The sequence below is a fragment of the Tamandua tetradactyla genome, chromosome 6 (genome assembly GCF_023851605.1).
Source record: "Tamandua tetradactyla isolate mTamTet1 chromosome 6, mTamTet1.pri, whole genome shotgun sequence".
NCBI classification, from domain to species: domain Eukaryota; kingdom Metazoa; phylum Chordata; class Mammalia; order Pilosa; family Myrmecophagidae; genus Tamandua; species Tamandua tetradactyla.
The window spans coordinates 104,326,810-104,352,517 of record NC_135332.1 but is presented as its reverse complement, the minus strand read 5'-3'; the positions used below and the strand labels follow the sequence as shown (position 1 = coordinate 104,352,517).

Below are 25,708 nucleotides of genomic sequence, written 5' to 3'. Positions count from 1 at the left end.
CTCACACTTCCCACACTAATTTTTTAATCCCCACATTTTCTGACCTTGCCAAAATGACTGAGATAAGACAGTTTTGCAAATATCGTTCCCAACCGTGATGATGTCCTTCTAACCAGGGAAAAAGTAACCTTCACAAGCAAATAATCACCTCACTGGTCAGCTGTGCATCCCTGCCCCAGCTTGACTAAGTCTTAAATACCTTGCATCTTTCTCGCCCCAAGCTCTGCAGTTTTGCCACAGGCCTCTTCAAAGCCCCTAACATTTTTTTTTGGTCGTTGGAAATCCTTAAAAACAACAACAAAAGACTTTTTACCAGTTAGAGCAATATTCCTCAACATTGCAAAAGGCATTTTTGTGGCTTGATGGAAGCATTATGTGCAGTTTGAAAGTACAGATCAGTCATTCCATTTTCATTCTCTCGAGGCCCACCCTCCTAATTCCTGGAAATCCCGAGAGCACAATATTTCCTTCCCCAATTCTTCCTACAATTGCTGTTGATCAAAGGAAATGAAACCTGTTAGGTGCCGTCCATCAACGCTGGCATTTGATCACCTTGCTAGATCTTCTCATAAAGCAGGTATGGGGCAGGGGGTGCAAGAAGGCTTCCCTTTTAGCCTGTGATGGACATAACAAGTTGATCAGCATGACAAACCACCAGCTCGGGAGATGCACTGCCTTAAACAATTCCATCAACACTGATTTACTTGAACCAGGTGATATTTTAATGAGCCAAGCCAGGTGCTCCCAGGATGTCATGGCTTCTCAAACTAAGATAGCAGGCCAGTTTTTAAAGGAAAAAAAAAATCACTTAAAAAAAAAAAGGCCAGAGTTGACACTTGCAGATGAGTCTAATTCCCTTTGTCTCTTGGACACGCACCGTGTTGGGAGAGCTCCAAGGTGCATCAAGCTGATTTCTGCTGTCATCAGAACTGACCCCCAGTCTCCCCGGAGGCCCGAGGCCTGTCTGCCACAATGACAGGGAAAGGAGCCAAGCTCCAACTGGGGGTCCTCAGATGTGTGGCACCACAGGCTACATCCGAGCCTACCGAGGGCAGCTGGGGCGCATGAATTTTTAAAGTAAAACAACTGATTTTGGACGGGCGGTGGGGGAACAGGGGGATATATTCTTACTTTTCTCTCCGCTGTGAAATCCCCATGGAAGAAAACCTCGGACCCGGCATGTTGGTTTTGGCCTGGGCACACACGGTCCCTCTGTTCTGAGGATGAGCTGACACGTGCAGATTTGCAGATCAGCCATTTCAAAAGGTTAATTAAATATTACCATTGTTTTCCAAGCTATTACTGTATGTTCTTTTATTTCTTCACGGGAAAGGCCTCTCCCGGCTCAAAAAATCAGGGTTTGCAGTTGCTAACCAGTCCCTGCTCCTTTTTAAAACCTGGAAGGAGGCCGAGGAGGGGAGCTGGGGTGGGGGGAGGGCAGGGAGAGAAAGGAGAGGGATGCAGAGGCGCCCGGGTGAGAAACTAAAATGCAGCTTGGGGCAGGGGGAGGGAAGCCTGCAGCAGGGCTCCTCCTGAGGGGAGCCCCCCCCAACACATTCCCAGCTCCAGCTGGGAACAGAGTCACGTCATTCAAAGAAGGTGCTACAAAGGCGCCGGGAAGGAACCTCTCCCCCCACCCCCTGCTCTCACTGCTGTTATTTATTTGCTGACATTCTTGACTGTCTTGGTGCTCAGGAACACTGCAAGTTCTCGGCCTCTGGGGGGCCGGGGTCGGGATGTGGGGTGGTCAAATGCCAGCGGGGATGTAGGAACATGTCCCCCCTCTGCAAGTCTGTCCCTCCCCTGCCACCACCACCCCCTCCACGTCCCAGCTCTGCCCCTGCCTGGGACAACCAGACGTTGGTAAGACAAGGCCCTCAAGTGCAGTGGGAGAGTGATTCCAAGATGGAACACAAGGCATCATTGAGACGGAGGTCACGCAGGGGACAAGGTTCCTTCCGGCAGGAAGTGCCACCCTCGGTGACTGAAGTTTACAAGAATCCTTGACCACGCGAGAGCACAGCAGTTAGCAGGAAATCTCTCCAGACGACCATCTTCCAGGGTGAGCAGGACATGTTTTGTTTGCAAAATAATAATACCTCCCTAGATGTGGGGAGGAAGCAGCTAACCTAAAGGGTAATGAATGAAAAACAAAATGTGTCCGGTAGAGAAGGGCAAGCAGCAGAATGAAGACAGGTGGTAATGGGGTAGCCAGGGCAGGGTAGAGGCTGGCATGGGTGGAGAGAGGCAGGGGGCACTACGTCACTGAGTTTGATCATGGGTAAAGATGGAAGGGTCATTCAAGCAAACCTGGGCAGGACACCTATCCCCAAAAGAGCTGCCTGCCCCACCCCAACTGTATAAACGGTGTGCAATCTGAAATTCCAGTGTCAGAGAGGCAAAAAGACATGCAGCGTGGAGTTTACAGATGCAGGCTTTGCAGTCAAAAAGACCTGGTGCATCTCCACCATTCTTTGGCTGGATTTCCTTAACATTTTTGATTCCTTATGTTTCCATTCTCCATCTGCAAAGCAGAAATAAAAATTGCTATACCGTAGGGTTGATAAAAAATAAAATGGAAAGAAAAGAGTATGTAAGTTGCCTGGCATATAGTCAGTGCTCTTTAAAAAGGAGGAAAGGGTGGGAGAAGGAGAGAGCCAGGGGCACCCCAGGGAGCAGATGGTGGGTGGGGAGGGTAGAGGAAGGAGGGAAAATAGGGGAAGAGAAGATGCAGGGAGACGGCAAGAGAGGAGATTGCAGGAAGGTAGAGGGAGAGGTGCTGGGGGAGGGAAAGGAGAGGAAGGGAAAGTGCAAGAGGGGAGGGCCTGGATAGCATTGCCCTTCCAGAACTTTCTTTCCTGAAGCCCAGCTTCCCTGGATAAGCTGATTCCAGTCTCCTGAGATCCTGCCCCTGTTTCCGGTTGGCTGCATGTTCCCCCAACCTGGAGGTGAAGGCGTCCAAGGCGCACTCTAGGTGCTGGTGCAGGCTGAAATGCCAATTATGAAGCAGCAGCAGCTTTAAGTGAAGGGGTGTAGCCAGCAGAGAAAAGTGCTGGATCTCCCACAAGAGCCCTGACTTGGGGTCGTTGAGAGTGTAACAAGTACAGGGACCTTTGGTTGAATTTGTACAGAAAGGGCGTGAACTGGCCTCTAATGTAAGCGGGGCCTGTTTTAAGTGCTGCTAACAGCTCCCAGCCAGTCCCTGCCCTGATGTAAGGACACGATCTAGCCTGCTAGAGACAGTTGAAGATGGACAGAATCTTCAACTATGAGTGGACTCTTGAGTAGGGTTGCCAAATGTAGCAGATAAAAATATAGGGTGACTGCATTTGGAATTTCAGATAAAAGGGAATGACTTTTTTGTATAACTATATCCCAGGCAACAGTTGAGATGTCCTAACTGGAAAATTATTGTTTATCTGATATTCCAATATAACTGGGTGTCCTGTATTTTTTTTTAATTTTTATTGTAAAATAAATATACAAAAGAGCAATAGATTTCCAAGTACATTTAAACAAATAGTTACAGAACAGATTTTAAAGTTCGTTGTGAATTACAGTTCCACAATTTTTCATTTTTTCTTCTAGCTGCTCCAAGACACTGGAGACCAACAGAAATATCAATATAATGATTCAGCACTCATACTCATTTTTTAAACCTGATGTTCTCTGTAAAACTCCACCATCATCCTTGATCATTCCCCCACTCTTCAGGGGTATTCGGGCTATGCCCATTCCAACTTTTTCATGTTGGAATAGGCTGTTGATAATATGGGGTAGGGGGATGGAACTAGTTGATGTTCTGGAAGGGCTGGCCCCTCTGCATTTCAGGACTTATGGGTGTCCTGCATTTTATCTGACAATCATACTCCTGACCCAAACTGGTCCCTCAAGTAAGTGCCTTCTGAAAGATGTAATGGAAAGAGAACCAAGTCTGTCTCTCTCCAGAGCCTGGAAGTGTGAGATGTTTTCTGCCATGTGATCAACCAAGGGCGAAAATAGAAGTCAGGAGTCAGTGAGAAAAAAGAGACAAGTTGAGTAGGAGTGGGGAAAGCATTTGAGGCCAGGTTCTAGTCTCTTCCCTGCCTTTCCTGCAATGCGGTTACTCTGCTCCTTCAGGATGAAGAGTAACCTACTTTCACCCCCACCCCAGCACCCAGCTCCTACAAAGAGCGGAAAAAGCTGAGGAATGCTGTACAAATATTTACACCTACCAATAATTCGTAAGACTGGCTATTTCTCCAAACTCTTCCCAGAAGAAGTAACCAGTACTTATGATGTCATAGGCCTAGTACTGGAATTTTGCTTTACTTGACCTCTTCGATGTCACCTAGTTGGGGAGATGAGCACTGATCTATATCTGTCTGCCTGTCTCTATTTCTATATCATTGATATTTATTTATCTACATCTCTATCATATCTCTGTCTCAATCACTTGCATCTCTTATGTCTATTGCCTGTTCAGCCTTTTACGCATTTTTCTGTTGGGTTCATTGTCATATTTTATTTTGTGGAAGCTCTTTGCGTTTGAAGGATATACCATTAGTGCATGGGAATGCACACTCTATTGCACACTTGCCATCACTTAGAACATTTCGTTTTCTTAATGTGCAAACTTAACTATCTTTCTAAAAAGGGCACTTTTTAATTTGAGCCTGGGCATATGTTTATGAAACTTCATATTTCTTTTGTAAATATCCCCTCATCTATTTTGGGGGAGGGAGGGGGTTGGTAGTTTTTTTTCCTTACTGGCTTGTAAGACCTACTTATGGAGTATGAACCTAGGGTACATTATTGGGTGCAAACACTTTGTCATGTAAATATTCCTATAGCATTTTTAGAAGGTAATCCTACGGCATCTATTGAACCTTCACCACCCATCCTTTACTCTGTAGCTTTTTACTGTTCACTGCCCCTGACAAGTTACGTCCAAATGTGATATATTTTTCCTCTTTGGACATGTCCCTTGAAAGGCACTGACCCTCTTCCTCTCCTTTTTGTCTTTCTGCCTCTCTGCCCTCCCTCTCCTGTCTACCAGCCCCTCTTGGAGTTCCCTGAGTGGAGAGGCCCAAAAGCCCATGATAGAACACACGAGGTTTGCCTTCATTCAAAAGGAGCATAGACCAGGTTGTACATGAAGCTGGAAGTGTAAACACTATGGAAAACGTTGGAGATGGATGTTTCCTTCACATGAGTCTTTGTAATAATGAGTGTATAGTTGATATTGATGCTCTCAGCTCTTTAGCAGTAGTATTATTTTAATCCGAAGATTCTGGTAACCTGTGGCATATTTTTTCTATTTTCCTGAGACTATTTTTCCTCTTCCTCCCCTTTGACTCTATCCAAGTCTCTTCCCACTGTGCACAGACTAAACTTCACTTACGAAACTCCTTAATATGATCTATGGAGAATGCATGGAGTTTAAGCCCATCGATAAATAACTTACCTTACCAAAAAAAAAAATTTTTTTGAGATTTCAACATCTCCATTTCTTCCAGGCAATCTTTGATAATCTGCTCTCATTTTTTTTTTTTAACATTTCCTTAAGAATGTAGAGACCAACTTCGGCATAAGATAAAATTAAGATAAGAATCTTATGTAAAGTAATTGTGTTTCCAGCAGAGATAGGGAAAATGTTGGTGACATCTGAGTGGATGAGACTCTCCTGCATCCATTGCCTCCCGGCAGCCCTGCTAATGCATGGTCCGTTCCTCTAGTTCCTTCCTTGCAGTTTTCCCATTGCGTTCACCTAAGCACCATCTTCTCTACTTGCAGATTTCCGTCATGCCCCAGCAGGCATCCCTGCACCTGGAATCTTGTCCCATCTTATCCAGCCAAGCAGTCTCTACAGTCGTCCTAACGGCTCCTGGGCGCCGGCTTCCCCCACAAAGCCCTCCCCAGCTGAGAGCAAAGAGATTTTCTGCCCGCTTCCCACCTGTTCCCAGCGTACCCCGCCCCCCCCACCTCAGCTCCCTCTCCCCTTCTGTCCGTTGTTTATATGTAATGGCAGCGGGCTCATTATGTCCTGTCCACTAAATCGCCACTGCGTCCTGCACGTCCCTTTCTATGCTTGTCTGCATCCACGGTGGCAGGGGCCCGTGTTTTATAAATATGCTTTGCTTGTACCAGCAACACGGGAAAGCTGCGTGGGGACTGTTTGCCTTCTCTGGAGATTGCCTTGCAAAGGATCATTAAGGATCAAAGTTTTAGGGCTTGGTAAACTAGGCTTGCATGTAGGGGTCAAGTTTTGTCTCTGTGAAACTCTCTTGAACCTTTTATTGCCTGTCTTAAGTTTCCTTGAGATAGGGTAATGCTGACTTAAGTTGGCAAGATCTGAAAATTGAACTCATGTTGATGACTTTAGTGGAAACTAAAGTTTTAGGTTTTAGTTACCCACTGGTTTTAATGTTTTCAAAATGGCTAAAAATACTGCTAAATTTTAGAATCTACCCTCCCCCCAATTAAATGCTCCTCTTCCATGATTTGGCGACACTTGAATTGCACTGGATCCCACAGGATTAAAAATCTGTTATCTAAGGATTAAAACAGCATCAGTTGGCAAAATAGGTAGGGAGTTTTCTTTTAAGTCCTTTTTCAGATCTTTTCTCTATGCACCAATAAAAGCAATTTCACACTCATTTCCTATACTCCACCCCACCCACACCCACCCACACCCACTTCTACCTTTGGGAAAGACACTTGCTTAATATCTTTTCTTAATATCAAAACAAAAGTCCCTTATACTTCTTGGAATCTTGATGTCCTTTTCTGGTAAAGAGGAAAACAAATGTAGTTGAATTAAGGCAACCTGGCAGCACCAGATCGCTAAAGACCAAACCAGCCCTCTTTAACTTCCAGGAACTCAGTGTTCAAATATTAACAGACAACCCAAAACAGGAGAATGCCAAGAGTCATCCAGTTTTTCCACTTCCTTATTTCTTATGTAATTTCTTCCTAAAGTGTTATGGGAATTTTTGAAAGCCATATCTTGCATCCTTTAGAGTTTAAGGTGAGCTAGAATGATATTCTATAAATTATCCTATAAAAGTACATTCTGTAGTCTGCAGCTCTGCTGAAGAGGAAAGGAATATTTCCCCCTCCTCTGTAAGAAAACAAGAGAAAGCAAAGGAGCTCAGGGTCCATTTGAATCCCTGTTCCATGCGAGTGATGTTTTTCTATTTCATATAGGCACCGACAAAAAAATATCACTGGGAGGACAAACAATAACATACAATGAATGACAGATGCTAGAAAATGGAAAAGCATTATGCGCTTGCATTTCTGCCACCTAATAAACCGGCGGGGATGGAATGCCCTTCTTCATTTGCCTGCCGGCAGACACCCCCTGTGTCCTGGGTCACCTGCCCAGGACCTCGGCAGACAAGCTGTAAAAGCAGGTGAGTGGCCGCTGACGGCTGCCTCCTGCCCCCCTCCTCCTCGGGCCATCTGATTTGGTCCAAGGGTATCTTTGAGAGTGGAGAGATGAGAATGCTTCTCCATTCGGTCACAAAGAGGGGCCATGAAAATCTGCAGGTCTCCCAGTGTCTGCAGACTCACTGTCAGCCCCAAGGTCTCCGTCCCTCCCACATCAAGCGGACAATCCATTCCCCAAACCCAAAAGATCAAGCAATAATTGATTTGGCTTCTAGCCCAAACCCTTCAGGGGCAAAAGCACCAGCCCAGTTCACCAGTCCTCTCCGCTGTGGCCATGCCCTCCCTGAAAGCAAACCCTCACATCTGATTAAAATCCCTAATGTGCTGGTCCCGAAGTGAAGAGGTGCTATTTATTTCTGTCAAGTTCTGCTTGGTGGGTTTGAAGCTTCCTCCTACCAAGCATTTTACTAGTAAACGGAAAAGTTACCCATATTGTCATGCTGGCCCTGACCTACGAGCTGGGGAACAATAAATCTTAATTACAGTTAAATGCCAAAATCTGCAAAGAAGGAGGCAGCCGTAGTCAACTGTGCATCGGGCGCCGACTCTGCTTGGGCTGGAGTGCAGCTGCAGGAATACATAAATTAGTTTGTGATGTGTTTGTGCCTGAACAATCGGGCCAGGCTGTTTCTTCCGAGCGTCTCCAGTATCGGTGGGCTCTCTGGCACTCATCCTATTGCCGTGTCAGATGCAGGTGGCATCTGGGAAGTGTTATTTTAAAGGACTTTCAGCATTATGCTTGGGCTAATAAGAAAGCACTATTTTAAAATATCTCGGCAGTTTTCCAACGCAGCACTCAGTCTCATGCCATCTGCCCCGTCCATACTTGTTACCTTTGGGTTGCTTTGGGGAGCTGCTGAATAACCTTTTTGTTAGCAATCTCCATTTTGCGCCTGTTCCTGCCGCTGGGGTGCCAGGCAGCCATCCGCACAGGGGCTTTTCTCCCCCCTGGCTGCGGGAACGCTCAGGAGCTCCTTGGTATTCAAGCATTTGCTTGTCATAATGCTAAATAAAGCCGCCCTGTTTGTCCCCTTGTCTGGGTCCTCTTGACATATCGGCACCTATATGCAAGAATTAGGAAGGAGATTGAGGGCATAACTCTGTTCAATGGCTTCCGGCTGTTCTATCAATTTTGAAACTGACAGGAGTCGCAAGATGGAACTCAGAAGGAGGAATGGAGTTGGGGCTGCTGGGTGCAGGGCCCCATGAATCAATCTGCAATCTGCTGGGATTATTTTAGATGCAGATCTTGTTGTCATTGGGCGTCAGTCATCTGCTGGGGGGCTCCTATCGGGAGGTTCTCTAAATAATAAGGCCGGCGCCGATGCCCAGGCCTCTGAAATAGCTCAGTAATTACGAGGTGGGCTGTAGGTTGGTAAGGGGGAGTAGAAAAAGCCTATCCCAACGGAGGGGGTGGGGGGCGGCTACAAAACAGGCAGGTCTCTGTTGCCCGGGGGGGGGGGGGGGGGGGGGGGGGAGACCTTTTTCAATGCTGAAATGACGGCCATGTAAATGTCCTCGGGAGCGCACACGAGGGACTCCGTTTCCTCCCAGGGTGGCCCGGGTGCCTGGGCCCTCGCGCCTGCTCCCCCCGCGTCCCGGCTAGGCCGGCCCCGCGCGCACCGGCCTCTCCCCGACCCTCGCAGGGCCCCATCCTGTCACCAGCAGCCCTGCTTGCTTCCTGTTTGTGTTGCCGCTTTGTTGCTTCCTGGCGGTCACTCGGAGCCCGCCCTTCTGCCGGGCTTCCACCCGGGGGCTGGCTATCTTCCCGGCTCTCCCTTGTGCTTCCAAATCTGTCCCTGCCTCTGTCCAAGTCACACGTTTTTAAAGGCTCCATCCTGGGACTGGATTCTTTGCCCGAGGAGAGCTGGCTTCTCACGCTCGCTCCGGCTCTCTCCAGATTTTTATCAGAAGAGCTGGTACAAAGCATTCTTGAATTTGCTGCCTCACCTGGTTGCTGCGTGCCTTTGAGGAGGGGGCAGGAGGTGTTTTCCCCTCTCATAGATTGAGAAAGAGGCCCAGAGAGATGGAAGGAATGGCGTGATCGTCAAGGGCAATGGGACAGAGCCGCAACTGCGCACCTGGGCTGCATAGATGAGCATCCGCTATCGTTAATAACGCAAAGCACGTGTCCGGTTTCTGCGTTATGCAGACTACCTGATGTAGGCTGTTGCACTCAATTCACATAAACACTTTGTCAGGTAGAGATGATTATCCCTATTTTAAACGGTGGACCCGGGGTCTCTCGGAAGTACCATGCCCAGGGTTACTGCAGCTGGTGAGGGTGGAGCGAAGGATTCATCACATTTGCCTAGCTCACCTCTTCTCTCTCTCTCTCTCTCTCTAGGGACCACCGAGCTTCCCGAAAGAAGCACTCACTTCTCTAGGTCTCTGCTCAAAGGTCAGCCCCTCAAATGAGCTCCTTTATATAAATCTCCTGTCAGTTTGTCAGGCTGCTATAACAAGGTTCCAAAGCTTGGGTGATGTAAGTAGCAGAAATCTCTATCTCCAGATTATGACGCTAGAAGCCCAAAATCAAGGGATCAGCAGGGGAGATCCCATTCGATGCTTCTCTCCTGGCTTCTGGAAGAGCAACCCACAAGCCACGGCACTCCTTAACCTGTGGCAGCACAACTCAGTCTCTGCCTCCACCACTTGGCCAGCACTCTTTCTGTGTACCCCCTTTTTGGACTGGTGTCCAAATTCCCTCTCCTTATAAGGACAGGCAGCGGACCTATTGGATTAACGGCCCACCCTAATCCAGCCTGACCTCATCCTAACTCCTAACACCTCCACCAAGGATCCTATTTCCAAGCAGGGTCACGTTCACAGGACCAGGGGTTAGAAATTGAGCACAGCTTTTTGGGGAACAAGACACAATCCATAACAGACTGCTTTAACTGAAACAGCTCTCTGCCACTCTGCCTCCTCACCCTTCTTTACCTTTCTTTGGAGCAATTCTCACTCCCTGATATGATTTACTTGTCTCAGTGTTAACAGCATGTGCATGAGGTCAGGGACGGGGGCTATTTTGCTCACTGCTGCATCCTCCTGGCAGGCACTTAATACATATTGAAGTGAATTAATGAATGAATAAAGCTGCATTTCTTTTTACAGCATGAAGTTAGATCAGTACTAGTGTTCGGTCATGCTTCCAGAAATGACAGGTAACAACCCCTCGTAGAGATGAAAAACTCAGGCATAAGATGGCCTTGTTCAGGATTCTACATATACCACTGGTAGATCTAGGACTAACCCTCAAATTCTGTGACTAGCAGACCCAATATTGCCAGTTCTCCTTGCAGTGTCTTCCTACACCCTGCATGTTGTGGCTGGGAGCACATTTATTAATCTTCTTGAAGTTTTCCTCCTATATCCTACAAAACTCTTGCCTAAATATCATTCATTCAACAGCAACCCATCGGATGCTTTTTCATGTTCCTTATCTTTTAACTCGCCTCCCACTGCAGAAGGGCCAGCAGGAGAAGGAAAACAGCATATTTGCACAACCACCGTTGGACAGTGCTTCTTGGGCCTAAGAAAGAGAAGGTCTACAAAAGTCAAACATGAGGCTGCAGAATTGAGGTACCAGACTAGACCGAAGTACAAAATCCAACAACCCTTCCTTCTTTTTCTTTTCTTTTCCTCTTTTTTTTTCCAACTACCATCCTCTTAGCAAGGAAAACTATAGAGATGAACCCAAAGAGAAGGCTGCCTCTAAGCTGAAGACCTTCATTCTTCCCCAAACATGGTGTCCCATAAGGAGGCAATTCAAGGAAACTTTATTGCAAGTGGTGGCTGCAGGAGCCTACAAACTGTGTGACACCGTTTTTCACTTCAAGGAGATGAACATATCGGAATAGACTAGAAAACAGGAACCAGACTACAATGAGAAAGGGGCTTGATTTGAGGCATCAAAGTGCTTTGAAAGCACAAAAGGAAGGAAAAATCACCATTGGCCAATTGAGACAATCAGAAAAGACTTCATGCAAGAAATGGTTTGTGAGATAAATCTTTAACAATTGGCAGGATTTATTTTTTATTTCTTTTTTTTTTAAATATTTTGATTGAGATATCTTCACACATACAGCCCATCCAAAGTATACAATCAGTGGCTCACAATATTATCACATAGTTTTGTGTGTATCTCCATAATCATTCTTAGAACATTTGCATCACTCCAGAAAAAGCAATAAAAAGAAAAAAGAGAAAACTCATACATCCCATACCCCTTACCCCTCCCTCTCATTGACCACTAGTATTTCAATCTACCCAAGTTTTTTACCCCTTAGCCCCACCCTATTATTTATTTATTGTCCTTAATTTTTACTCATCTGTCCATATCCTGGATAAAAGGAGCATCAGACACAAGGTTTTCACAATCCCATGGTCACATTATAAAAACTATATTGTTATACCATCATCTTTAAGAATCAAGGCTACTGGATTACAGTTCAACAGCTTCAGGCACTTCCCCCTAGCCATTCCAATACACCATAAACTAAAAAGGGATATCTATATCATGCATAAGAATAATCTCCAGAATAACCTCTTTACTCTGTTTGAAATCTCTTAGCCACTGACACTTTATTTTGTCCCATTTCTCTCTTTCCCCTTTTGGCCAAGAAGACTTTCTCAATCCCATGATGCTGGGTCCTGGCTCATCCAGGGAGTTCTGTCCCACGTTGCCAGTGAGATTTACACCGCTGGGAGTCACGTCCCATGTAGCGAGGGAGGGCAATGAGTTCACCTGCTGAGTTGGCTTAGAGAGAGAGGCCACATCTCAGCAACAAAAGATGTTCTCTGACAGTGACTCAGGCCTAATTTTAAGTAGGTTTAGCCTGTCCTTTGCAGGAATAAGCCTCATAAGGGAGAACCCCAATAGGGCTCAGCCTATTGAATTGGTTGTCCCCACTTCTTGATATTCTTGATATTTCAAGAATATCAGCAATTTCCCAGATGGAGAAGTTGATTATTTCCTCCTTTCTCCTCAGTCCCTAAAGGGGACTTTCCAGATAATTTTTATTCTCTGCCCAAATTACTCTGGGATGTTTTGGGGCATCACACTAACCTGTACAAACCAACAGGATCTCATGCCCTATTCAAGATTCTGCATAATTACGGTGTTCAAATGAATGGTCCATTCAAGTTAAATTAGATAATGCATTACTCAAAATATAAATTTTCTGCCAGGATTTCAATAGACAGATATCTGGCGTGAGATAAAAATGTCCCAGATGGAGGAGTGGCATACCTAAAGGCATCAGAGTAGAGAAGGTGAGGTGTGAAAGGACTGGAGGGGATGAAAAAGCCTAGTTGAGCCTGGCTAGAGTATGGAGTGTATGCTAAGGAATTGCAGAAGATACTGCTATAAAGGAATTAGGGTATAGAATACCAGTCAAAGGAATTTGCACTTAATTGAGAGATAAAAGGCCACTCTTACAATGTTATACTCCTCAGCATTGAAAAGAACAGGGTTTTTTATTTGATTCCATTATTAACCAGCATAAATTTCATCTAAAAACATATTTGATTCAGTTATTGGAAAATGTTAAGATATGTTTGGACAACCCAGCTATGTGAATTTTCTCTTGCCACTATAAATCTTATGAACGCTAAATACAGATCAAATACATCTGATAAAATTTAACTTCCAGATTGAGATGTGCTGTTTAACTGTAAAATACACATTGGATTCTGAGGCTCAGTACCAAAAAAGGATATAAAATATCTCTGTCATCCTGATGTGAATTGCATCTTGAAGTGATAATATTTGGGATTGCCCGGGTTAGATAAAAATGTTCCAAAGATGGGGGGGAAAAGCAGGGGGAGTCATGGAATGTTTTTGAGTCATTTCATTGGAGATGCACTAAAATAATTATAACAATGATAATGATTCTGAGGAAGTGGGTAAGGCAGATGGCAAGGGGAGAGACAAGATGCAAGAAAGTCCGTTGGAAGATGTTTTTAATGGCTGCATCAGAAATCAGCTGTGAGAACCAGAGACTTGGGGACATATCCTCCACACCTCAAACCTGGGACACATGCCTCAGAAGTGAACTCCCTTCTCTAAGGGATGTTCCCACTGGGCTAACACTAACCCCTAAGCCCTCCCCAAACACTTGACGAAAGTTCTGGATCCTTTTGGGAGGATTCAGTTACCTTGAAAAGCCAAAGGTCATCCTGAAGGGTCCTGGACCCAACCTGACCTCTGGTTTGACTTGGAAGAAAACCGACAAGGTTTGTTATTGCATCTTGGGCTGGAATTTACCATTGGAAATGCAGTCTTTGTCACGAGCACAAGGAGAACTGTTTTGCATTTGATGACATTTTCAAAATGGTGTGAAAAAACCTTGACGTTTTTATTAGAAAATCTATAAAGCCCAAACAAATGGTTTCATGCTGCTTCGCCTCATTCTTCATAGGTTCATCAGCAATCCATCATCCCTCCCACTTCTCCCTTGCCCTCCCACTCCCCTTGAACCCATCAGCAATGACATCTTGCCCATGAACAAAAGAACTACTCAGGGAAGTCCTTTCAACCTTTGTTGTCCTTTGCCTCTCAACTTTTACCCCTTAAATCAACTACAATCATTCCATTTTCACCGGCTCCCCTCCTGAAAGGCTAAACAATGCTGTCGCCTTTTTCTAGAAACTCTGTCCTTTACCTCTCATGACACTGAATTACAGAAACTTGACCTGCCTTCTCTTTAGTGAGGATGGAACTCTGGTCTCCCCTCCATTTGTTTTAATTGGATTCAGAGCAAAGCAGCAAATGCCTTTTCCCCTGGAAAAAAAAAAAAATGATCGGAAGTCCCTTTCTTAGAGGGCCATTTTGAATAATGACCTCATCTATCACCAGTTTCAAATAAGGCAACCTTCCTCATTCTTCAAATATAGCATTTCTTCAATTTCAACTCTAGTCCATCCAAGCCTATGCCATCTTTCTCATTATGCAACTTCTCACCTATTCCTTCAAGTCTTCCAAAAATGGACTTGTGACTTTCTCTCACCCACGTCCACCCCTGTGGTTTCTTCCCTGCTGCCTCTTCTCCCCCAGCTGCCTCCCACTCATCCGCCCACACAGTCGCTGCCACTTGAGGCTCCCACAGCTTGTGCCTTGCTGCACTAACATTGGACTTGTCATTTTTTGCCATTTTTGAGTGAGTCTGACACTTCTGCCAATGGTCACCACTGTTTAGTTCTTCCTTACCTCTGTACCTACCTCCCTCTTGCTTATTTTGATTAATCATGTTTCTTTTCTCTGTGTTCTGTTTTACGCTCACCCATTTATTTTTTTTCAACCAAATTTGTTAGATGGTCATAGTTGGTAAAGTAGTGTGTTAACATGAGTTTGGGGTTTGGGGTCAATAGGTCTCTTGTTTAATTCTTACAAATCCTTGTAAGGTAGGGATGGTGGAGATGGCCATGGGCTCCATTTTACAGATGTGCAAATGGAGGCTCAAAGAGGGCAAATTGCTTTCCGAAGACTCCTCAGCTCATAAAGGGCAGAGGCGATACCCAGGTATTCTGATCCACACCACAACATCTCTCTAAATACCCACAGATTCAGTTCCCCATCAACTGCAATTCTGTATGTTCATTTCTGATTTCTGGCTCATCGGGCCTCTGCTTGGCTTGTCTTCACCCACAAGACCTCTGTCCTCTTCATCCTCTGCCCATGTTCCTTTGCACTGTAGCTGCCAACCTATAGCATGGAACAGAGCACAGGAGGACAGATCAGCACGGGGCCATGTGCCATCTCAGGGCTAAACATCCATTGGGCCATAAGCCTCCTTTACAATAGACTTTTATCAGAAATACTATTATCAAGTGTCCCCCATCCTGCCCTCCACCCTTTACCTTCCCCCCAAGACACATGCCCATCACATCCCAAGACAATGGCTGCTTGATGGCAGGACTGTCCCTGTGTTCCTAGACTGCCACAAGCTGTAAAATCTTGAAGGCTCATTGGTTTTTTTCTCTCATCCTCAATGTGTTCCATAGCACTCAAAAATAGATACTGAAAAGGAGAGAAAATACCCAACCAGCAGAATTTCTGGCACAAGCACCCCAATGGCACAGTACCATGGCCTGCCTTACAGGTGAAGGGGAAAGCTGTGAAAAAAAAAAAAAAGATGACATTTTTGGTTTTTTTTTTCTTTTGAAATGGTGACTTTCGAGGCCATATTTACAGATTCCCCTCCAAGAACCAGGACTAGTGGGAAATACAGCATCGCTGTAAAACCTGCAAATTAGCCAGAGGTAGGGGGAAGGCTATGGAAATTCCTACAGTCCTTGGAGCCTGGCAGGAGTCCTGTGTGTCCCAGTTTCATCTCCTGCCCCTCCAAGTACAACAGTCGCCAATCCTGGCAGTCAGACCCCCTGATCCACAGAGGGAAAGGGGCACCTTCACCCTCGGCCATCCTCAAGGAGCTCCGTGGCCACCAGTGGCGAGCGCCCCTGTCTTCATGCATGACTTAAGTCAGATATTTGACTGTTATATTCGGTGATGGAGCCAAAGTCAAATAAATTCACCAAACAAGGCAGAGGGTCACAAGCTTGCAGAGGACACCAGGATAGGGAGGAAGGAGGTAGGTGGGGTGGTTGGGGACTAGCTAGCCAGCCTCCCAGCACCGCAGCAGTGCCTCTTTCTTCCCTCTGCACATAACCTTGCACATCTCTGATGGCTAACAGCCTCAGTACTGTTAGTAAAAGGGAAGGAGCAGCCCCTTTCTCCTCTTGTCTTATGCCCTCTCCAAGAGAGTACTCAGTTGAGTAATGGGAGAACATGGGCAAATCATAAATTTTCAAGGCCCCCATTTTTCTAAAAAAAGAGGATGACTGTGCCTTCCTTCCAACCTATTCCCAAACTTACCACCATCTTCTGTACATACATACTCATTCACACACACTCACTCACACACACACCCAGAGGCACTTCAAGGGCTAATGAGAATGCCAAGAATGCTGTGAACTGTTTTCACATGAACTATGAATGCTTATTGGAACATCTGACAATGATCTCCTGGTTATTTAAAGTGATCTTCTACCATTAATAAAAAAAAAATGCCTTGGGCTCTTCCTGGCTCAAATAAGCGAGAACATAGCTGCAGCATGAGTGATGGTGGCTTCCTTGGTGGTACAGCTTCCACGGAAGGTAGAGAAGTCTCAGGCTGGGCATTGTCCATCCTTGCAGAAGGCTTTCTCTTCCCAAATCAGCCCCTGGAGGAGGCAGCTGATAGCGGCATGGGAACATGTACAACAGATGGAGACCAGGAAACCTTGTGGTCGACCCCCTCCCAATTGATTTTATTTTCATCAGCAGAGATCTAACAAATATATGTGTGTATGTATACATATATATTTGCTTGAGTGTGTGCTGTAAGCACCTGCCCCAGATGCTCAGTCTTTTCACCAGAGACCTGTATTTTAGGCAAGGACGTCCTACAATCACTTCCCAGGATTCCCAGCGTGTATGACAGCTCTGAAAACACTGTGAGGGCCTCTCATCATTAGAATTCTCCAAGTTTCCAGCTCCTTCCTTGAAAGCCATCTGGCCTCTGTGCACTGCAGCTGTAGTCCACCCTCCCCTCACCATGCACACCTGAACCTTTGACATTCCCCACCTGAAGCAAATCCATCCTTCAAGAAAACTCGAAATTGCAACCAGGATTTTTTTTTTCCAAAATCTTGAATTAATTTTTTTTTTCTTTTCAACTTCCATTAGATTTCATGCTTAGCTCTCCCACCCCACCCCTGTCGCCACCAACTTCATTTTTTATACAACTGAAATACACATGTCTGCATATTGGAGGGAAAAAGATGCCTCTTTCATTTAATCATCTTACCCAATTAACTGAGGCCTCCTGCCTCAGGTGTGTGGTCCTTGAACATTTATAATTGTCATTAACCAAAAGAGCAGAGAAGGTCAGAATGCAGAGGCTTTGGAGAGTCAAAGTTCAGGCAATCACATGGAGCTTGAAAGCCCCTGTGTGCTTCTCTCCAGAAGAAGGGGTGGGTGCCACCTAGCAAGTCCTTGCTCACCATCATTAACCCTGGCTAGTGGGATATTTTGAGTGACAGAGAGCCCAACTAAGTGCCCCTCAAAGGGAAGCGCAACGGCCGATGGCATTTGTAGTTTGCAGGGAGCCAAGAGCGTGTACAGAGGAAAGAGAAAGGAGCAGCCCAGGAATAGTAGTTGCTCTTGTTCTGAATCTTCAAAGGAAATGGCCACGGAGGTGATCTCTCCACGAGATTGATGCTAGTCAAAGGGAGCTTTTCACGTTTCTTATTGTTTTCGTTTACTAAAGCTGCCAAAATGCAGTATGACAGAAATGGGCTGGCTTTTAACAATGGGAATGTATTAAATCACAGGTTTTCAGTTCTGAGACCGTAAAAATGTCCAAATCGAGGCATCATCGAGTCAATACCTTCTTCCCGAAGACAGGCTGCTGGCGACGCGTGGTTCATCTGCGCACGGCGAGGCGCCCGGCCGCGTCTGCGGGCCCTCCCTTCTCTTCCGGGTTGCGTTGCTTTCAGCTTCTCACTTCTCCATCTGGGCTTTCTTTCTCAGCTTTTGCGTCATTTCTCTCTGAGTTCTGTGTCTTTTTCTCCATCTTTCTCTGAATTTCATTGTCTTACGAAGGACTTCAGAAAGAGGATTAAGACCCACCTGAACACGCCTCAACTGAAATAACCTCATCTAAAGTTCCCACCCCACAGTAGGTCTACACCCGCAGGACTGGATTTGCTTTAAGAACATCATCTTCTGGGTTATAAAGTCTCCAAACCAACACACTTATCTTTGGAACCTGTTGGCTCTTTATCCCTCTTTATGTTTATTGTTCTTGTTTCTGCTGCTGTGTGTGTGCCTTTTTATTCTGCTTTGTTTTGTTTTTTTAATTAGAGAAGTTGCAGGAAAATCATGCAGAAAATACAGAGTTCCCATGTAAGCTTCACTCCCACTCCCATCACTGACACTTGCGTTACGGTGGTACATTTCTTTTTTACAGTGGTACATTTTTTACAATTGATGAAAGAATATTATTATGATTGTGCTATAAACTATAGTCAGTGATTTATATTACGGTTCACAGTTTCTCTTGCACAGCCCTATGTTTTGTTCTATTTTTAAATTGTTATTCTAGCAGCAAATAAACCACCTAAAATGTCCCCCTTTTAACCATATACACATATATAATTCCGTGTGTGAATGTTAGGCTACCTGTGTGCTTTTAATTGAAGAAATGCTGAAATTCAGTGCTGAAAAGCCCATTTTGTGAAGATAGCAGAGATAGGAAGGACAGATTCTTGGTTCTCCATGAGGTAATGGCTATAAGCCCATGCCCCGGGGACATACGGCCCCTGAGGTGTCTCCCCAAACCCATGTCCACCCAGGACCTTAGAAGGTGATATTATCTGGTAATGGGGCCTCTGTAGAAGTAATTAAAGTCAGGCCCAAGATGAGATCACACTGGGTTAGGGTGGCTGTGCAAGTTGGAATCTGTTGGACCCCAGAAGATCCAGGTTCATTTATCTTCATTCAATATTGCTGGATGGGAGCTTTTAATTGTTTCCATGGAGATATGACCCACCCAATTGTGAATTGGTAACTTTTGATTAGAAGGTTTTCATGGAGATGTGTCTCCACCCATTCAAGGTGGGGTTGCTTATTGGAGTCCTTTAAGAGAGAACCATTTCAGAAAAAGCTTTAGAGCCACCAGAACTGACAGAGCCAAAAGATCGGCCAAAGCTCTGGGGAAGCCACTGAAGAACCCTGGAGAGAAAGCTAGCACACATCACCATGTGCCTTTTCAGCTGAGAGAGAAACCCTGAACATCATCGGCCTTCTTGAACCAAGGTATCTTGCCCTGGATGCCTTAATTTGGACCTTTTCACAGCCTTAGAATTGTAAACTTGCAGCTTAATAAATTTCCCTTTTTAAAAGCCATTCTGTTTCAGGTATACTGCATTCCGGCAGCTTGCAAACTAAAACGGTGGCCGTCATGCCAATGAGACTGACTTAAGAAAAGACTTAAGAAAAGGAGCACGGAGACAGAGAGGAGAAGCCTTGTGAAGATGGAGGTGGAGGTGAGAGTGAGGCCAAGGAATGCCAGTGGCTGCACAAAGCTGGGAGAGACAAGGAAGGAGCCTCCCCTAGAGCCTTCAGAGGGAGCACAGCCCTGCTGACACATTGAATTCAAACTTCCGACCTCTTGAACTATGAGAATAAATTTCTGTTGTTTTAAGCCACCCAGTTTGTGGTCATTTGTCACGGCACCCCTAGGAAACTAAGGCTGCATCTGACCTGTCAAAGTTGAATCCAGACAACACAGATGGTATCCTAACCGCCCCCCTCACTATATGTGGCCAATGGTGATTTACCAAAGTGAATGTGTTCAGAAATTACTTTGCGATGCAAGAGCCTGGCAGCCAGGAAAAGAAAATGCATTCTTAGCTCTCCATTCATTTGCCCCTGGACAGTGGGAACCTGCCAGGTAGGCAGAATGGAAGCTGTTCAGGCCCAACTGCCAATTCAGCCAAGTCAGAGTAGCACATTTGTCCCCCTTCGCCCACAGGTACAAGGGCAGCTATGCGCACCAACAAATTTAACTAGTATTTATCAAGTGGCTGCTTTGTGCCAAATGTTAACATATAGTTTCTCCTTTAGCCTTCCCCACAGCCTGTGTATTCAGTTTAGAAGCAAGAAAGGTCCAGTGATGGAAAGTAACATGGCCAGAATCACATTGTTCCATGGCAGAATAAAAATGAAAACAGATCTTCTGACTTGGTTTCCAGCAGCCTTGATAAAACAGGAGCAGTTTGTTGGTTCCTCAGGAAGCTAAATATAGGAATGCCCTATGATCCAGCAATCCCATTACTAGGTATATGTCAGAGAAACTGAAGGCAAGGTCACAAATGGACATTTGGGCTCCAATGTTTATATCGGCATTATTTGCAATTGCCAAGAGATGGAAACAGCCCAAATGCCCATCAAGAAATGAGTGGCTTTAAAAGTAAGCAGTCATGCAAATGTACAGCCATGCCACTTTTAATAGTATCTTTTATACTTGGAAAATGGTACTTTTCTCTTCTTTTCTTTGTCTTCTCTAATCTTCCTCTTCCCAACTCAGCACTACTTTCTCAATTGCAATAACCTCTTTAAAAGCTATTAAATAATTAAATGTCCCAAATCTCAAAAGAAAAAAGAAATGAGTGGCTAAACAAGCTGTGGTATATACGTGTGATGGAATATCATGCAGCTGTAAGACAGGAAAAAGTCATGAAGCATGTAACAAAGTGGATGAACCTTGAGGACATTATACTGAGTGAAACTGGTCAGAAACAGAAGGACCAATACTGTATGGTCTCACTAATGTAAACTAACAGTGAATGAAGCTTGAGAGAGAAAATTAAGAACAGGAAATAGAAAGAGGGGAAAGATTGGGCATTTGTGGGCTGAAGGAATACAGAATGTGCACTAGGACTTATTGTAAAAACTCAGAAACGGATAGCACAATACTATCTGATGGTAGCACAATAATAAAAATAGACTGAATGAAGCTGGATGTGAGTATGGTTGAGCGAGTAGGGCTGGGAGTACATAAGAAACCAGAAGGAAAGGTAGAGGATAAAGACTGAAGGTAAAACTTGGGAATGCTTAGAGTGGACGACGGTGTTTAAATGTACAAATATAAAAACGTTTTTGCATGAGGGAGAACAAATGAATGTCAACATTGCTAGGTGTTGAAAATGGAAAGGTATACAGGAAAAAGTACAGTCAATGCAAACTAGAGTCTATAGTCAACAGTAACATTGTACTATGTTTCCACTGAATGTAACAAAGGCATGATGCCAAAAATAATTGTCAACAAGTGGGGGATATGAGGGAGGGGTATGGATTCTTTGCAGAAGAAAAGGAAATGTCTTCATATAGATTATGGTGACAAAGACATGGCTGTTTACTAGGTTGGATTATATGATGTGGGAATAAAACTGTTTTAAAATGAGCAGAGAGAAACAAGTGCTAGAGAAAATGTGGAAAAAGAAATGTCTCTATTCACTGCTGGTACGGAAATTGAGAGGTGCAGCCGCTCCAGAAGGCAGTGTGGTTGTCCCACAGGAGGCTAGGGGTGGGGTTGCCATATGATCTTGCAATCCCGTTGTTAGGTGTATACCTGGAAGAACTGAGAACGGGGACACAAATGGGCATTTGCGCACTGCTGTTTATGGTGGCGGTGTTACTGATTCACAATGGACGGAGGTGCCTTAAGGGTTCAATGACTGAGGAATGGAAAGGGGCAGTGGGGTGTATATATAAAATGGTCTACTGAGCAGGTGCAAGAAGGAATGAAGTTCTGAGGCATGCAACAGGTGAATGATCTTTGAGGACTGCATATTAAATGAAATGTCAGAAACAAAAGGACAAATATATCATGCCTCAATCATAAGAACTAACTATAATATACACACTCGGAGAATTGAAGTAGAGAGCATGGGTTATCAGGTTGGGGCTTGAAAGGGTCCTAGACTGTAAACTCTTACAGTAGTCATGTCTATTCAGGAGTTGTAACTATTATTTCTAATTTCAAAGATACTGAGCTATTTGTGTATAACCTGGTGATTCCCTGAAACTTCGGGTATTTACGTGACCTCTGAGTCTCAGAGTTAGAGCTCTGAAGCTATGAAAGTCAGCATTGCTCCATATAGCAACTGTTTAAAAAGTCATAAACATAATCAGACTATGACTAGAGATATGAATGAAACTCATTTGGATAGTAAATCAGAATACAGGGTAAGGATGACATAGTCCATATTTTAAAACTTCAACTTCTGTGTGAGACCAAAGGGAGAGATGTTTATTTGGTGCAAAATTGGTATTTTGGGTAGCACACTACTTAATTTAACTTGTATGGTCAGTTTATTTGAACATCATAATTACATGGAATCTTGAATAGCACATGAGATCTTGTTGGTTTGTACAGATTGATGTGATGCCCCGATACATGCCAAAGCAATCTAAGCAAAGAATAAAAAAGTATTTGCAAAGTCCCCTTGGGGGACTGGAAGAGAGAAAGGAGGAAATATTCAACTTCCCCATCTGGGGAATTCCTGATATTCTCGCAAGCAGTGGGAACAACAAATTCAATAGGCTGAGCCTTTGATCCTGGGGTTTGCCCCTATGAAACTTATTTCTGCAAAGGATAAGCTAAACCTACTTATAATTATGTCTATGAGTCACCCCAGAGAACCTCTTCTGTTGCTCAGATGTGGCCACCCTGTTTAATCCAACTTGGCAGGTGAACTCACTGCCCTCCCCCCTACATGCAATATGACTCCCAGGGGTGTAAATGTCCCTGGCAACATGGGACAGGATTCCCAAGATGAGCCAGGCACCAACATCATGGGATTGAGAAAACCTTCTTGACCAAAAGGGAAAGAGAGAAATGAGGCAAAGTAAGGTTTCAGTGGCTGAGAGATTTCCAATAAAGTAGTGGTTATCCTGGAGGTTATTCTTATGCATGATATAGATATCCCTTTTTAGTTTCTGTTGTATTGGAGTGCTGGAGGGAGGTACCTGAAACTGTTGAATTGTGTTCCAGTAGTCTTGATTCTTGAAGATAATTGTATAACTATATAGGTTTTACAACATGACTCTGTGATTGTGTAAACCTTGTGTCTGATGCTCCTTTTATCCAAGGTATGGACAGATGAGTAAAAAAATATGGATAAAAATAAATAAATAATAGAGGATATGCTGATTTGAAAGGATTATGCACCTTAGAAAAGCCGTGTTTTAATCCTGATTCATTTTCTTTAAACCCTATTCAGTACTGTAGGTTGGAAGCTCGATTAGATAGATACACCCAATTGTGGGTATTAACCTTTGATTAGAGGGAAATGTGACTCCACCAATTCCAGGTGGGTCTTGATGACTTTACTGGAATTCTTTTAAAGAGGAAGCATTTTGGAATGAGCCAGAAAGCCACGAGAACCACAAGAGCCCACACAACCAGAGACCTCTGGAGATGAAGAAGAAAAACGCTCCCGGGGAGCTTCATGAAACAAGAAGTCTAGAGAGAAGGCTAGCAAACATCATCATGTTTGCCATGTGCCTTTCCAGTAGAGAGAGAAACCCTTAACTTCATCAGCCTTTCTTGAATGAAGGTAATCTCTTGTTGGTACCTTAATTTGGACATCTCTATAGTCTTACTTTAATCTGGACATTTTCAGAGGCTTAGAACAGTAAACTTGCAACTTAGTAAATTCCCCTTTTAAAAAACCACTCCATTTCTGGTATATCACATTCCAGCAGCTAGCAAACTAGAACAGTGGGGATAAGATGCTAAAATATTGGATAGATTGAAATACTAGTGGTGAACGAGAGGGAGGGGTAAGGGGTATCGGATGTATGAGTTTTTCTTTTATCTTTTTATTTCTTTTTCTGAAGTGATGCAAATGTTCTGAAAATGATCATGGAGTTGAATACACAAGTATGTGATGATCTTGTGAGCCAATGATTGAATACTATGGATGGACTGTATGTGTGTGAGGATTTCTTAATAAAAATATTAAAAGAAAAAAGATGGGATTTCCACCCAAAGAAAGGAGCATCACTGGACTAAAATGTCCTTCCCCCATAGGTGAACAGGCATACTCTTAGCCTCTACTATCCTATAAGAACTTTGAAGGTGAGGAGGACATAGTGCTGGTCTCTCTTGGCAGTGGAGCTGCCTAAAACCACGCCATCTCCTGCTGTCCAGGGGGAGACGCCCTTTGGCCAACTTCCCCATGTAGAGAGGTGATCTGAACAGCTATTGTTGCTCGGTGCTTCACTTGGATGAAACCTGATAATCCTGATTACAACCTATTAAGGACAGGGCCACCATTTTTCCTGTTTTATCGATGAGAATTCCAAAGCCTAGTTTTAAAGTAATTCCCTTAGAGTCATCAGCTGACAAGAGGCAGAACAGGATGGAGCCCAGGATGGGGCAAGGGCCCAATGCTTTCCCATGACACTAGACCACTGCTGGAGGGTAGGCTACTTGAGCAGAATCTCATGATGAAACCTTATAAAAAAGAAGCACAAGCCCATTCAAACTGAAAATGTATATCCCGAACAGAAAAAGATTCTGTAGTTTGGGGAAGATACTTGTATCTTTGAAGAGTTCCAGAAGGTCAATGAGAGGGTGCTAAAGAGTAAGCTGTGCTAAAAGACACGCCCCCCTCCCCTGATTCACTGGTGACTATAGTCATTTTTACAACAAATTTACTAGAAATTGCATAAAGAGAAAATTAAAGAAACCAAAAACCCGCAACTTTCCAGGTGTTAGGAATCTTCCTTATCTCCTCATGGCACCCTTATGTGGTATACAAGAAGGTAGGTTTCTAATGCTCACTCATCTTTCCTTCTCCCTCACAGTGAAAATGAGGCCCAACAAAGCAAATTGCTTGCTCAAAGTTAGTGGATGAGAGGGTGCACAGTGACAAGGCTCCTCCACCATGGTTTCAATGTCTTTCATGATTCTCGATAACTCCACAACCCCACCCTGCCACCTCTATTGCCTCTGTCTTCTCTGAAGTGTTTCTCAAATTCACTTTCTGATTCTCTCCTGTATCATGTTCCAGCTATCATTTGGTCATATCTTTCCAGAGGAATTGTTTGTCTAATTCCTCTAAGGCTTACAAGATCTTTAGTTCTTCTTAAATCTCTACATTCCAAGAATCCTCAAAGAGCCATGAACCTTTTTTTACTATGTTCTTTCAATTTTGTTCAAATCATCAATGCCTCCAAAAGCATTTACCATTTTAAAAAAGCAATTTAACATGATCAAAAGATGATATTCACTTTGACCCTGTTTGCCTTCCCACCACTGTCCTGAGCCTTCATTCCAGGCCACGTACACAAAGAGTGCCAGCATCACGTGGATGGCAACTACTGCACCTATCAGTGCATAAAAATAGCTGTCCCTGTTGGACATCTCCAGGGTGCCTTGAAATACCTAAGATTTAGTCGTGAAACATAACCCAGTAGGAACAGTGATCATTAAAGCAGCAAAGAACAGGAGCATCTTCAGTGTAGATGCTAATGAACTTGCAGTTCTGAACTCAAGAGGCTGCAGTGCTTTCAACGCCACCTTATCAAAATGCTCCATGGCATCGCAATGCCCACAGCAGATGCTCAGAGGTGACAGCGGGGTGGGCTGGTCATGGCGGGCAAAAGCTATGAACCTTTATTCAGAAAAAAGGTTCGCCTATAAATATCTCCATG

The 25,708-nt window shown here is 44.4% G+C and overlaps 2 long non-coding RNA genes and 1 pseudogene across 2 annotated transcripts in view; 1 reads left to right on the top strand and 2 right to left on the bottom strand.

The window, feature by feature from the left end:
- The first annotated feature begins 1,374 nt into the window (after window positions 1-1,374).
- LOC143688666 (uncharacterized) lies at window positions 1,375-13,918 on the top strand. The gene is made up of 4 exons (XR_013178213.1): window positions 1,375-2,062; window positions 7,189-7,397; window positions 9,782-9,835; window positions 10,905-13,918. It is a non-coding gene; the product is annotated as an uncharacterized LOC143688666 (long non-coding RNA).
- Window positions 13,919-15,061: 1,143 nt separating this feature from the next.
- Window positions 15,062-25,708, bottom strand: part of LOC143688667 (uncharacterized) — a 44,204-nt gene continuing 33,557 nt past the window's right edge. The window contains exon 3 of the long non-coding RNA XR_013178214.1: window positions 15,062-15,142. This is a non-coding gene — a long non-coding RNA (uncharacterized LOC143688667). The remainder of the gene's footprint in view (window positions 15,143-25,708) is intronic.
- LOC143685700 (vacuolar ATPase assembly integral membrane protein VMA21 pseudogene) lies at window positions 24,270-25,592 on the bottom strand (annotated as a pseudogene).